General features: G+C 39.2%; 1 long non-coding RNA gene across 1 annotated transcript; it reads right to left on the bottom strand.

Annotated features, from left to right (window-relative positions):
- Positions 1–2,014: 2,014 nt before the first annotated feature.
- On the bottom strand, positions 2,015–5,005 carry LOC125923789 (uncharacterized). The gene is made up of 2 exons (XR_007458161.1): positions 4,792–5,005; positions 2,015–2,271 (listed from the first exon to the last, which is right to left on the bottom strand). It is a non-coding gene; the product is annotated as an uncharacterized LOC125923789 (long non-coding RNA).
- Positions 5,006–13,522: the final 8,517 nt, after the last annotated feature.

Here is a 13,522-nt window from a genome sequence, read left to right as displayed (position 1 = left end):
CAGAGTGTTTGAAGCAGAGAGAATGTTAGCAGATGCAGAGGAGGACAAAATGATGCCAGAGCACGGAAAGTGCTGGCTGGCAACGGAAGTAAATTTAACAGGCATCAGGGAACCTTTGAACAGGAAACTCAAATAGTAATCTCATACTAGGATAGCATTTGAGAGCATGGGGTAGAGGCTAAGACTATTGGTGTGAATGCTAACTCTGCCATTTACTAGCCATGTGCATGTGGGTAAATTGTCTCTATGTCTCCATAAAAAAGGGATAATTAAAATATCTAATTCATCATATTGCTGAGAAGAGTTAACTATATATACATGTATGTACTATATACATATACATATATATACATATACATAGATAGATAGATAGATAGATAGATATAGATAGATAGATAATGTTTAAAACAGTATCTGGCACTAGTAAGTGAATCAATGTCAGCTACTCATATAAGGATCCAAGAGTACAAATAGATGCAGGAATGTAAAATAAGACAACACTAAATTGCACCCATATGATAATGTGCACTGGGCATGACTCCCTGCCATCCAGACAGTAACAATGGTTACTTATTTGCCTCTCTCCCCCTTTTTACCCCAATATTCCTGATTATATGTGAGATTTAACTTGCAGGATTGAATTAGCCCCTGTGCCTAGTGGAAACACAGCAATCCCAGAAATGGAACCCTCTTCATTTAGAAGTGCTACTGACCTGTCAGAACCAACTGGATGCAGTTGCACAGAGTCAACACAGCACAGAGTACAAAAATCTTCTCTTATGAACAGAAACACGGGACAACATGTTCAGATTGTGAACATCATGTGTGGTAAACTGTGGGCTGAAATAGCATGGTATAGTCCTTAATCTGGCAAGTGACCATCTGTTTTTTTCTTAGGCAAAGCAAGTAATAATTCATAGAAAAGAAATTCAACTTCATTTTGTTGTTTGAATATCTTTCCTGAAAATATATAACTCAGGTTTTAAAAATAGAACATAGTTTTAGGGTTCCTAGTATCAAATTGTTCAATCGTTCATCTAAATAGAATTAAATCAAATTATTCTTTAACAGAGTGGAAGTTCTTCATTTATTAAGCCATTATCTACTGAGCACCCACTCTAGGTACTAAAGATACTTCAGTTAATAAAACAGATATAAATCCCTACATGAACGGACGTTCTATTCTAGTGGGAAGAGACAGACAAGAACAACAACTGTAATAAGTAAATCACGTAGCATGTAGAAGACGGTAAGTGCAGTGGAAACTAAATAGAAAGAGGTAAATGGGGATCAGGCATGTGGATATGGAGAGATATGCAGTTTTAACATGGAATGATCCATCCTCAAGAAGATGGCTTGGAGAGTGAGCTGAAGAAGGTGATGAAAACCACCAAAAACATTTAAAACTTAGAAAGAACATCTCAGGAAAATTAAAGCAAACAATGGAAAACATCATAATATACAAAATTCTGACCTACAAACAAACTTCAGAATTATCTATTGCTATCAAAGATGTAACGATGGTCAAAAACTGCTTTATGGCTGGAAAGAATAGAACCCAACATACATCAGTGTGAAAAATGAGCCATCTCTTAATGGCTAAAAGAATGGCTTCAGTAAGGGACTTCAAACTTCAGGCCAAAATTAACTTCTTTATCTAAAATTGAAGAAGGTGGTTCTTTTTATTTTCATTAAGTTTATTTTTTAAATTCCTTTGAAATTCCTTTTCCAGCATTTCTAATCAATCAAAGAATATTTATGGAACTTCTGCAATGTCCTTGGACTTGTTTATAAAGCTATACAATGAAAACCAATCCATGTTGTCTGAGTTAATCCTCTACTGGGAGTTTAGGGAATACAAGATTAGAGGCATTCATATAAAACCTGGGACCATGGGAAAACTTCAAGTATAAGACTCTGGATTTGCTCATTTTAAAATGGTCTCAAGAACTAAAAGGTTATTGCTGAATTTATTGCATAGTAAAATAACTACAAAAATGACTTTAATGCAATGACACATGCATTGTATTTGTCAATGATAATAATTTTGGTATAATAGATCAGAGACCACAACAGAGCATGGCTTAAATAAGAAAGATTATTACTTCTCTACCATATTATACTCCACTCTGTTCTAGGTTGGCAGGACCTCTCTTCTGCACATGGGCATTCTGAGATCCATGTGTCTGCCACCTGTCCTTGGTCATTCCCAAAGGCATTGTCCTTGCTTTCATGGTCATAGCCAGGTCTGGCATGTCTCTGTTCCAGTTCCTGCAGGGGGAAAAGAACAACTGTCTGGGAAAAGTAATTAGTCCTTAAGTTGGAGAAGAGATGTAAGTTGACAATGTCACTTATTCTTCTCAGATCTCCTTGGTTCAGTGTTAGTCACATGACCATACCTATCTGCAAGAAAGACTTATAAATAAAGCCTCTATATGAATTACCACATATCCAGGAAGAAGAGACAACTTGCAGTCTGCTGTGGTCTGCCTCTCTGTCCACCCAAATATCCTACACGTTATTCTACCTACACATGCAACACACAACCCTTTTCCTAAAGTGTTCAAAGTCCCATAGAGTTACTGTGGCTGGTTCAAAATTCAGGATCCCTGAGCGATGAGCAACTTTTCTATCTGATCCAGAGTGGCTCCTCATGGTCCAGAAAGGTATCAACTAGAAAGTAGTTTTTATATGTTATTTACATCTCTCCCAATATGCACACAATACACAATGGGGACCAAATTCTAACCTGAATGTATCTCTTTCTTATAATAATTTTCTAACACCATCAAAGGGTCATAGGAATGCATGTCTTCAAATTATGCAGATCTCTAGGCACGTGTGATCACGGCTAGTGGCTTTCTGAGAAGCTGCAGTGGCTTCTTGGAGGTTCCTGGGATTTTTCAGTTGCCTACTGGTGAGCTTTCAAGCTCTTCACTTCCTTAATCCTCCCATTGATGCTAGAAGCCCCTAATTCCCTGTATCAACATGTTTTATTCTTGAAATACTGATTGACTTTTATTTTCCTGATCAGAGTCAAACTGTTACACCATATTTCATCAAACCTAAGTCATCATCGGATATGAGATCCACAGGGGCACCCGGGTGTCTCAGTCGGTTAAGCGTCCAACTCTTGATTTCAGCTCAGGTCATGATCTCAAAGTTCTTGAGATCGAGCCCCATGTCAGGCTATGCACTGACAGTGTGGAGCCTGCTTGGGGTTCTCTCCCTCTCTCTCTTTGCTTCTCTTGTTCTCTCTCAAAATAAATAAATAAACTTTTAAAAAGAAAAAATATATAAGATCCACCACTAACATATTCAACACAAAAAAGAAAAACTATTGCTAAGTAAACTATGGTGTCACTGACTGTGAAAACATCCTGATTTCAGACAAAGAGATATTAACGCGTATCTCTTAGAATCAATAAAACATGCGGAGAGGTTAATCCCCTTGGAATTGTTTTTTAAGTATGGGATGAAGTACGATCAAGTTTCATATTTTTCCACATGGACATCAACTTGTCTCAGTATCATTTATCATAAACTGTGTCCTATATCCACTGATCTGCAGTGCTGCCTCTGTCAAATAGGAAGTACGCTTATGTGTGTAGCTATGAGTTTCAGCTTTCTAGTCCATTCCACTGACCCGCCTATCTCCATACCAATACCATGCTGCCTAAGTTACTATGCTGTCAAAAAAGTTTTCGTAGCTAGTAAACAAATCTTACCAACTTCTTCTTTAGGGCAATGTCAGCCTTTTGTATATTATATAAACTTTAGACTTAGCTTGCCAAGTTACACACAAAGCCTTCTGGGGTTTGTGATTCAGATGGCATTGACTCTCTAGATTAATTGGCATTTCCATATACTAGTCTTCCAATTTATAAGCATAGTACGTATCTCTCCATCTTTACAGTATTCTTTCAAATAAGTCTTTTAAGATTATATGTAGAAGGCTGGCACATATTTGGTTGGGTTTATTCCAAAGTAGTCCATATTTTTGATGTTGTTGTGAATGGTATTTGTACAATTCAAGCCATGTCTGTTGTTTTTGCAAACGCTCACAAAACTCTGAATAATGACAGTGTTGTTTCTTTCTTCTAATCCTTGTACCTTTTATTTCCTTTTCTAGTTCTATTGAACTCACTGGAATCTCAAGTAAAGTTATTGAATGGAAGTGGTGACAGCAAACATACTTGTCTTCTTCTTGATCACAACGGAAAATAATTCAACATTTCACCAGTAAGGGTGATGTTAGCTATAGTTATTTTGGAGAATAAGAATGCTATCTTCTCTTTTATTCCTGGTTTTTAAGAGATTTTATTTAAAAATAGACAGTTTTACCTGATTTTTTTTAATGTTCACTTATTTTTGAGAGACAGCGCGTGTGCAGGGAAAGAGCAGCAGGGGGTAGGGACAAAGGATCCAAGGTGGGCTCTGTGCTGACAGCAAAGAGCCCACTGCGGGACTCAAACTCCCAAACCCGAGATCATGACTGGAGCCAAAGTCAAATGCTTAGCTGACTGCACCACCGAGGCGCCCCATTTTTACCAAATGTTTTATTATGTGATGAGAAATGGCCAACAGCATTCCAGACTGCAATATGTATTTCCTTGTCACCTGCCACTTGCCTGCTAATATGAAACATGCCCTTATTTTTGTTAAGACAGTACACCATTCCCAGGTCCTTATCTCTAAATTTGTTAAGGCAAATGCTAAACTATTCTCACAAAGAGAGCCCCCCCCACACACACACACACAGCTGTTTAGATGAAATGGTTTCTTTCTTACCTAGCAGTCTGACCATCTACTCACACAGGGATGCTCTCTTCAATGCTGTCATGCACTTGAGATTCTTTTGAATACACTAAAGTTTACTACCTACAGAAAACTCATGTGTTGTTTTGAGGACTGTCAATAGAAAAATCATTTATGCTGCTTAAGATAGTCATGCCAAATGTGTCCCTTCAAAATCTGCTCTTTCCCCACATACGCCTGCCTAGCCAACAATTACAATTCTATGTCTCCGTGGCAGCCAGGTGTTCCCTTGCAACAGCTTGAGCCAATGAGAGGTGAGAGAAAGGGACGTGTACAACTTCTGTGTCAGCTCCTTTTTATAGACAAGCTGGCCCTTCCAGACTTTGGCCCCTTTTCCTTTCCTGCACACCTGAAAGCAGATACATCAGCAATCCAGTTTTGAATAAGCATATGAATGGGGCGCCTGGGTGGCTTGGTCGGTTAAGCGTCCCACTTCGGCTCGGGTCATGATCTCGCGGTCCGTGAGTTCGAGCCCCGCGTCGGGCTCTGTGCTGACAGCTCACAGCCTGGAGCCTGTTTCAGATTCTGTGTCTCCCTCTCTCTCTGCTCCTCCCCTGTTCATGCTCTGTCTCTCTCTGTCTCAAAAATAAATAAACATTAAAAAAAAATTAAAAAAAAAAAGAATAAGCAGATGAAGACAATGGTTAAGAGAGGAGCGGAGTAACTGGCAGAAACTTCACCTATTCTTCAATTGCCTCCCCCACTCTACTAGCATAAACGCCTTTTGGAAAAGACATTTTATTATCAATCAATAAAATAAGATTTTAAAAATAAATTGCAAAGCTTCTTATTTCAATATTTCCATTAGAAGCTAATAAAGTGTGCAACTGCCTAGGAAAAGATAGCTGGAAATAGGTTCTTTAAAACAAAACCGACTGTTGGAGCACACTTTCTTATCTTACATTCGCGATCACTAAATTCAAGCCTAACAAACATCTCCTGAGGGTCTATACTGCGTGCTAGCATTGCAGGATGTACTGGGAAACAGTAACCAGTAGGACAGCCACTGACTGCATGACAATAACAAATAAGAAGACAGTGACACACGTCTTTTCCTCTATGTCTCTCTCCACCTTCCCCCTTGTGTCTGAAATGTGGCTAACAGATGCAGGTAGCCATGAAAGAGTACATTTTAAAGTATTTTGTGGCTATGGGACAGAACTCCACTTCAAACAAAATCAGACCAGGGGCGCCTGGGTGGCGCAGTCGGTTAAGCGTCCGACTTCAGCCAGGTCATGATCTCGTGGTCCGTGAGTTCGAGCCCCGCGTCGGGCTCTGGGCTGATGGCTCGGAGCCTGGAGCCTGTTTCCGATTCTGTGTCTCCCTCTCTCTCTGCCCCTCCCCCGTTCATGCTCTGTCTCTCTCTCTGTCCCAAAAATAAATTTAAAAAGTTGAAAAAAAAAAAAATCAGACCTTCGAGCTGACTTCAGACAGACATCACCCAGTTATTGCCGCAGCACAAAGAAAAATTATCGTTGTGGTAGGTTGTTCTGGTTCTATTATTCTGAAGAAACTTGAACAGCCGAGTAGAACAACCTACACTGTAAAAAATCTGTTGTCTGCTGATCATTATTTTAAGGAGTTACTAATAGTAAACCTTAGTTCTAGTTGAAGCTTCCAATCCAAGGAACAATATTACCTAATATTAGTACCTTACATATATTAAGTGATTCAATCTTCACACAAAAACCCCATGAGGTAGCTGTTACTAATGTCCTCATTTTATAGATGAGAGGAAAACAAAGGTTCAGAGGGGTTGAGTAACTTGCTCAACCAATACAGTATTCAAGGGCAGGAGGCTTGGATCTTTAATGAGATTTTTTTTTTAATTTTTTTAACGTTTATTTATTTTTGAGACAGAGAGAGACAGAGCATGAACGGGGGAGGGTCAGAGAGAGAGGGAGACACAGAATCTGAAACAGGCTCCAGGCTCCAAGCAGTCAGCACGGAGCCCGATACGGGGCTCGAACTCACGGACCGCAGGATCTTTAGTATATTATCTTTGTTTGAAGTCACTGTCCTGGTCTCATCTGGCTTCCCCATAGCCTTCTCTTCCTTTGCCTCATTGCCCCACCTATTTAAAATGTGTTTCATAGGGTGCATTGTAAGAATCAATCAGGACTGTCTCAAAATTCTTCAGGACTAAGCAAGATGAGGAAAAGTTAAATAGTCACTCAAATTCTATACCTCTTTCTGAGATGTGAAGTCTTATTTTTTACTTTTGTATAATGTTTAACTTACATGCCATTTATAGAATGATTTTATTTAAATGACTTTAGTTACTAGGAAAACATAATAATTATTCTTCACTTGCTGGAGGACACTGACAAAGTCAAAACAAGTTTTTCCCTTGTTAGTAATATATTTTATAATCCAATTTACACAAATATCAATGAGCCGTAAGTGTTTCTCTTTATGTTAAGAATGAAGCAAAATAGCATTTGGCACAATTTGGGGGTTTTTAGGGCACAATCCTGTAGCAGTCTGCGAGCCACAAACGCAACTGTGTGTGAGTCACAAATGTAACTGTGTGTAAGTCACATATTTTATGTATCCCAATGATCAACCATAAAAAAGTAATCAACCAGACTAAAATAAAACTTGAATTATCGTTCTTATATCTCTATAAAAATTATATTAAATTGTCATATAAATAGTCAATCCAAGATTGTACTGCCAGATATATAGGGAAAATTTCTACATATGTGAATTAGGTAGGTCATTAATAAAAATATCTTTCCAAGATGACTATGATATTTATCATCTGTTTAAGTTTTTAATTTGTTGTAATTTCTTTCCTCATTCCAAATAAATATTTTCTTACATAATTTTGTTCTTTTTCTTATTGAGTACTCCCCAAATTACATAAGCTTTAGTCTCCATCAGAAAACCTACATCTTCCTCTGCCTCTACTTTTTTGTTCATATCACATCATTTTCATGACAGTAAAATGAAATCATACATTTTAAAGACCTTGGAAAAACTAAAACGTTCTATAATACTGAAAAGTGTTAGTATTACATTGATTGCTTTGGCTATGATGCATTTTCACCTAAATCTTCCACACATGGTAGAGAGACTTGTATAAATAAGCTGTTTTCACGTCCAGCTCAAAATGTAATGTACAAAATTCAGGTGTGGAGCATTACTGCTAAATTATCTGATATCTCATAAATGTAAGATACATTCTCTGCACTGAAGAAGTTTAGGAATTCCTGAGGAATTTCTTCAGATGCACAGATACTTACTTGCTAGTTGAGCAACTACCATAAGCCAGACAGTATGTTACACAATAACACGAATCAGAAGCAGAGCCAGCTTTCAAGGGTAGTCTCAGTGATGGTGTTAATCAATTGAGAATGGGTGTGTGGTTTGTGAAAAGTCCAAAAGTCATTTGCAGGCAGTGGGATGGATGTGTTGAACAAACTTGAATAATTATGTTTAAGGCTATAAATAAGAAGTGAGTGAAATAATGAGGCTAATTTTTCTTGTATGGCCCACACAGCAGATCTGAAAACAACTTTTAAAATATTTATTTATAATAGTCACTCGTGACTTTATTGACACATTTTGTACACAGTGTGATTTGGAGACCTGCTTGGCCACATGCCTTCAGTAAAGAGAGAGCCAATGCAGCTATATGTTTACAAGTTAAAATTTTTCAAGAGTGATAGATTCACTAAAGCAGATTTTACTTCCAAAACAAACCATAAAATTAATCAATCTGGAAAAAAATTAATCAATCTGGGAAATTATGCATGCGGAAACATAGGCTGGCAAGAGTACTACTTTCATTGAGGCAAAGCATCTGCTTGTATTGACATAACGATTAATTTCTATTAAGTAATTAAAGTTTCACTCATGTCTATGAAAAATGGCTGTTGGTTTGGAATTTCAGATCAACTGTCAGAATTTCTTCTGCTTTTTTGAAGGAAAAGTTTAACTTCCAAAGCCGTGTAAATGAAACACATGTTAATCAAATGTAAAATCAGTGAATTTTTGTATCTGCCCACTGGGGTGCAATAATATCACTAAATTTATATGCAAACTTGAACCTCCTTAAATACCTATTCCTTTTGCATAGGAGGAATTTAATTTGACTTGTTATGGAAATCAGTCAAGCTTAATTCCTTCATTGCTCATCTGTAATGGATAATGGATTCGGATTCGTGGGTTCCTACCCGACTCATAGCTGTAAGAAGAACAAAGTTCAGGATGACATGTTCAGAAACTTAACCAGCATGAACACAAAAGCAGAGACCGGCAACATGCTCCTAGCCCAGTCCTTACAGATTACCAAGCTTCATAGCCTATAGAGCAGCTTCCTTTTCCTTCTGAAGATTTCTCAGGTCTAGTCCTACAGTTTGGAGAATCTAGTACCAATCATGTTCCTTTATAATGGCCTCCTTTCACAGAGCTCCATATTTAATGGAAGGGTTGTGCATATTCATTACTTATTTTAAGAAGCTATTTTTAAACATTTATTTGTATCCTGCCTCATTCCACAAAAGTTGAGAAAATTTACCCAAATCAATTTATTACAACCAGATAAGATAAACATAAAACTAACATCTCAAGGCCAGGGGGAACCTGGTGGCTCAGTCGGTTAAGCGATCCACTCTTGGTTTTGGCTCAGGTCATGTCCACACCAGGCTCCACTGACAGCATGGATCCTGCTTGGGATTCTCTCTCTGCCCCTCCCCAGCTCACTCATGGGCACACTCCTTCTCTCTCTCTCTCTCTCTCTCTCTCTCACCCTCTCTCTCAAAATAAAAAAAAAAACTTAAAAAAAAAAAAAAAAAAACACCAAAAAAGTCAAGGCGGGAGGAAAAGGCAATCACGCAGACACGAATAACCGACCTTGCAAAATGTATACAATCGTGTATTAGCAAAGACTGCAAAGCACACTGGGAAAGACCAGGACTTAGAGTCTGTTCACAAGTCTACTACTACACCAGTTCTTCAGCTGGGGATGTGAGTCACTTTCGAATGAGAGAAAGAAATCCTTCTTGAGCACTTTCTGGGTGTTTGGGGCTGTGCTCAGCAACGGAAGATGCAAAACTGCATGTTTCCTGCTTTCACCCTGAAGACAGGCGCATTCACAGCGGGCTCCGCCTGGAGGAGAAAGAATTAGGTAGTAACCTAGACATGCACGCAGCGAATTGAGGAGAGATCTCAAGTTCAACTTGGAATCGCGAAGGGCTTTTGGAGAACCGAGCTGAGTTTTAAAAGACAGAATGCTGACAGGAAGGTAAGGAAGGCAAATAGCACTCCAGGCTGGGAGGCAGCCCGACCTTCTTGCCTGCTGTGCTAATTTCGCAACTGCTGCACCACCAACTACAAACGTGTGCCGATGGCCCTTGCTGTGCCCCACGTTCACACCCAATGCCAAGGCTCTAACCTTGTGAGGCACCCACTTCGCCTTGAATCCTTCAGTTCCCCCAGCCTCTCTCTTAATCCACACACCTCTGAGTCATTATGCCCGTTACCACCACTTTTGTTTTGTCAGCTAAAAACAAAGGTGCACGCTCAGCTTTAACAATGGCTTCACGGGGCCACTGCGTCTTATTTATTTATTTTTTTTTTTTTTTAACATTTATTTATTTTTGAGACAGAGAGAGACAGAGTATGAATGGGGGAGGGTCAGAGAGAGGGAGACACAGAATCTGAAACAGGCTCCAGGCTCTGAGCTGTCAGCACAGAGCCCGACGCGGGGCTTGAACTCATGGACCTCGAGATCATGACCTGAGCCGAAGTCCGCGGCTTAACCGACTGAGCCACCCAGGCGCCCCATACCCGGTCTTATTTAGATTAGATGGAAGGCAGGGATCTTCTTTGCTATTTTGACACCCACACCCAAAATGCCTCAACACCTGCTTTCTACTAAAAAGTTAATTAATAAATGTTAGTTATTTTTTGCTTATAAAAATATAATTTATTACATACTCAACATATGCAATATAGACATATATTTATAGTTTTAAATGCTTATTTACTTATATATTTGTTGAACAACTATTAACTAAATGTTACATTAAATAAAATAATAAAAATGGCTTAATAAAATCCTCCCTTTCAAATCATTCTCCTGACTACAGTAAGGTATAACTTGGTGCTGTTGCAGCTCAAACCAAGCCCTCCTTTTTGTCCCACCACCCCTGGGTGACACCCCAGACTTCTCGGCCTGGTTTTTGAAGCCCTGCATCATCTGCCTCTGAGTGGCAATCCCACCCCAGGGCTCATCATTCTACCATCACGCTCTACTACGGCTTCCATGTTCCTCAAACCATACCTTTTATTTCTAGGTCCCTTCTTACACTTTCAGAGACAGTTCACATTCTCTGCAATCTCCTACCAAATGATCTTCCAGCCTAAAATCTTCTGATGCTCAGGTCTGAATCCCACCCCCCCACCCCCGCCAGGGCATCTGCTGAGAGGGATCCACAGGGAAATCAACCTTAAAAAGACACCTGAGAAGCAAGCCCAAAGCAGGTTTATAGTGGCTTCTGCCCTATTCAAATAAAGCAAGGTTGAAGTTTCCAGAGTTAGAAAGCCCTTAGAAACCTAAAGGCCATGATTGGGTAAGCAGGAGTTTGAGGAACAGAGTCTCTGAGGGGCACAGCAAGATCTGCAGCTGTGGTTCAGCAGTGACCTCAACAGCAAGGAGGCCCAGGCCTACAGCCCAGGAGAAGCTTCCTAACACTGCCCTGTCTCGATTCTGCCCACCCCACAACTTCCCCTCTCCACATTTCGGCTTGAGCATCACTGTCCAGCCAGCATCTAGGAACCACCCGAGGAGCAAGTTCATCCCATCTTCTGGGTTCTTTGCCGAGGTGTTAAATTTGTATCACCAAGGAATGCCCACAAACCAATATACTCTCCACTGATCAATGTTTTGTTTTGCTAGTCTCTGTGATCAAGCACCTCAGAACCGAGTCCCATTCATACTCTTCTGACTCCTGCCAATGTGTTGTAAGTCTCACGGTACATTTGAAGTACACTCCCTCTCCTCCTTTATCAGGCCCAGCCCATCCTGCTGGGTTATGTTGAGACTTAATTCTGGAAGCAGGCATCATGGCTAGGAGGAGAGATAAGACACCAAGGGGCACCTCGGCATCACCTTCCAACAAAGGGAGAGTTCTCGCTATTAATAGGGGGAGGGATGGTTCAGGCTCAGAAGGTTCAGAGGAATCTGGAAACTCAAAATTTGGGGATCAGGCAAGTGGGCATGTTCCTGGCATGCAAGGGTGGTTCAATATTCACAAATCAATTAATGTGATGTATCGCACCAATAAGAGAAAGGATAAAAACCATAACTGCATTTCAATAGATGCAGAAAAAGCATTTGACAAAGTACAACATCCATTCATGATAAAATCCCTCAACAAAGCAGGTCTGGAGAGAACATACCTCAACAAAATAAAGGCCATCTATGAAAAACCCACAGCTAACATCATACTCAATAGTGAAAAACTGAGAGTTTTTATCCTAAGGTCAGCAACAACACAAGGATGTTCACTCTCACCGCTTTTACTCAACATAGTACTGGAAGTCCTAGCCACAGCAATAAGACAAGAAAAAGGAACAAAAAGCATGCAAATTGGTAAGGAAGAAGTAAACCTTTCACTATTCTCAGATAACATGATACTATATATAGAAAACCCTAAAGACTCCACCATAAAACTACTAAACCTGATAGATGAATTCAGTAAGGTTGCAGGATAAAAAAATCAATGTACAGAAATCCATTGCATTTCTGTACACTAACAATGAAGCAGCAGAAAGAGAAATTAAGAAAACAATTTCATGGGGCACCTGGGTGGCTCAGTTGGTTAAGCATCTGATTTCAGCTGAGGCCATGACATCGTGGTCCATGAGTTTGAGCCCCATGTCAGGCCCTGTGCTAACAGCTCAGAGCCTGGAGCCTGCTTTGGATTTTGTGTCTCCCTCTCTCTCTCTGCACCTCCCCTGCTTGCATTCTGTCTCTCTCTCCTAAAAAATAACATTAAAATTTTTTTTAAAAAAAGAAAACAATTTCATTTACAATTGCACAAATAATGATAAAATATCTAGGACTAAATTTAACCAAGGAGGTGAAAGACCTATACTCTGAAAACTATAAAACATTAATGAAAGAAGTTGAAGACGACAAAAAAAATTAAGACATTACATCTCATGGATTAGAAGAACAAATATTGCTAAAATGTCCATACTACCCAAAGCAATCTACACATTTAATGCAATCCCTGTCAAGATACCAACAGCATTTTTTACAGAACTAGAACAAACAATCCTAAAATTTGTATGGAACCACAAAAGACCCCACATAGCTAAAGTAAACTTGAAAAAGAAAAATAAAGCTGGAGATATCACAATTCAGATTTCAAGTTATACTAGAAAGCAGTAGTAATCAAAACAGTACTGACAAAATGCAAACTGGTGCGGCTTCTGTGGAAAACAGTAGGGAGGTTCCTCAAAAAATTAAAAATAGAACTACACACTACTGGGTGTTTACCCAAAAATACCAGACGTTGAATCAAACAGATACATGCACACCTATGTTTACTGCAGCATTATTTACAATAGCCAAACTATGCAAGCAGCCCACATGTCCACCAATAGACGAATGGATAAAGAAGATACGACATATATATATATATATATATATATATATATATACATATATATATATATATATAATGGA

This window comes from Panthera uncia, chromosome B1, assembly GCF_023721935.1.
Source record: "Panthera uncia isolate 11264 chromosome B1, Puncia_PCG_1.0, whole genome shotgun sequence".
Taxonomy (NCBI): Eukaryota; Metazoa; Chordata; class Mammalia; order Carnivora; family Felidae; genus Panthera; species Panthera uncia.
The sequence above is the reverse complement of the archived record's forward strand: the minus strand, read 5'-3'. Positions and strand labels throughout refer to the sequence as shown.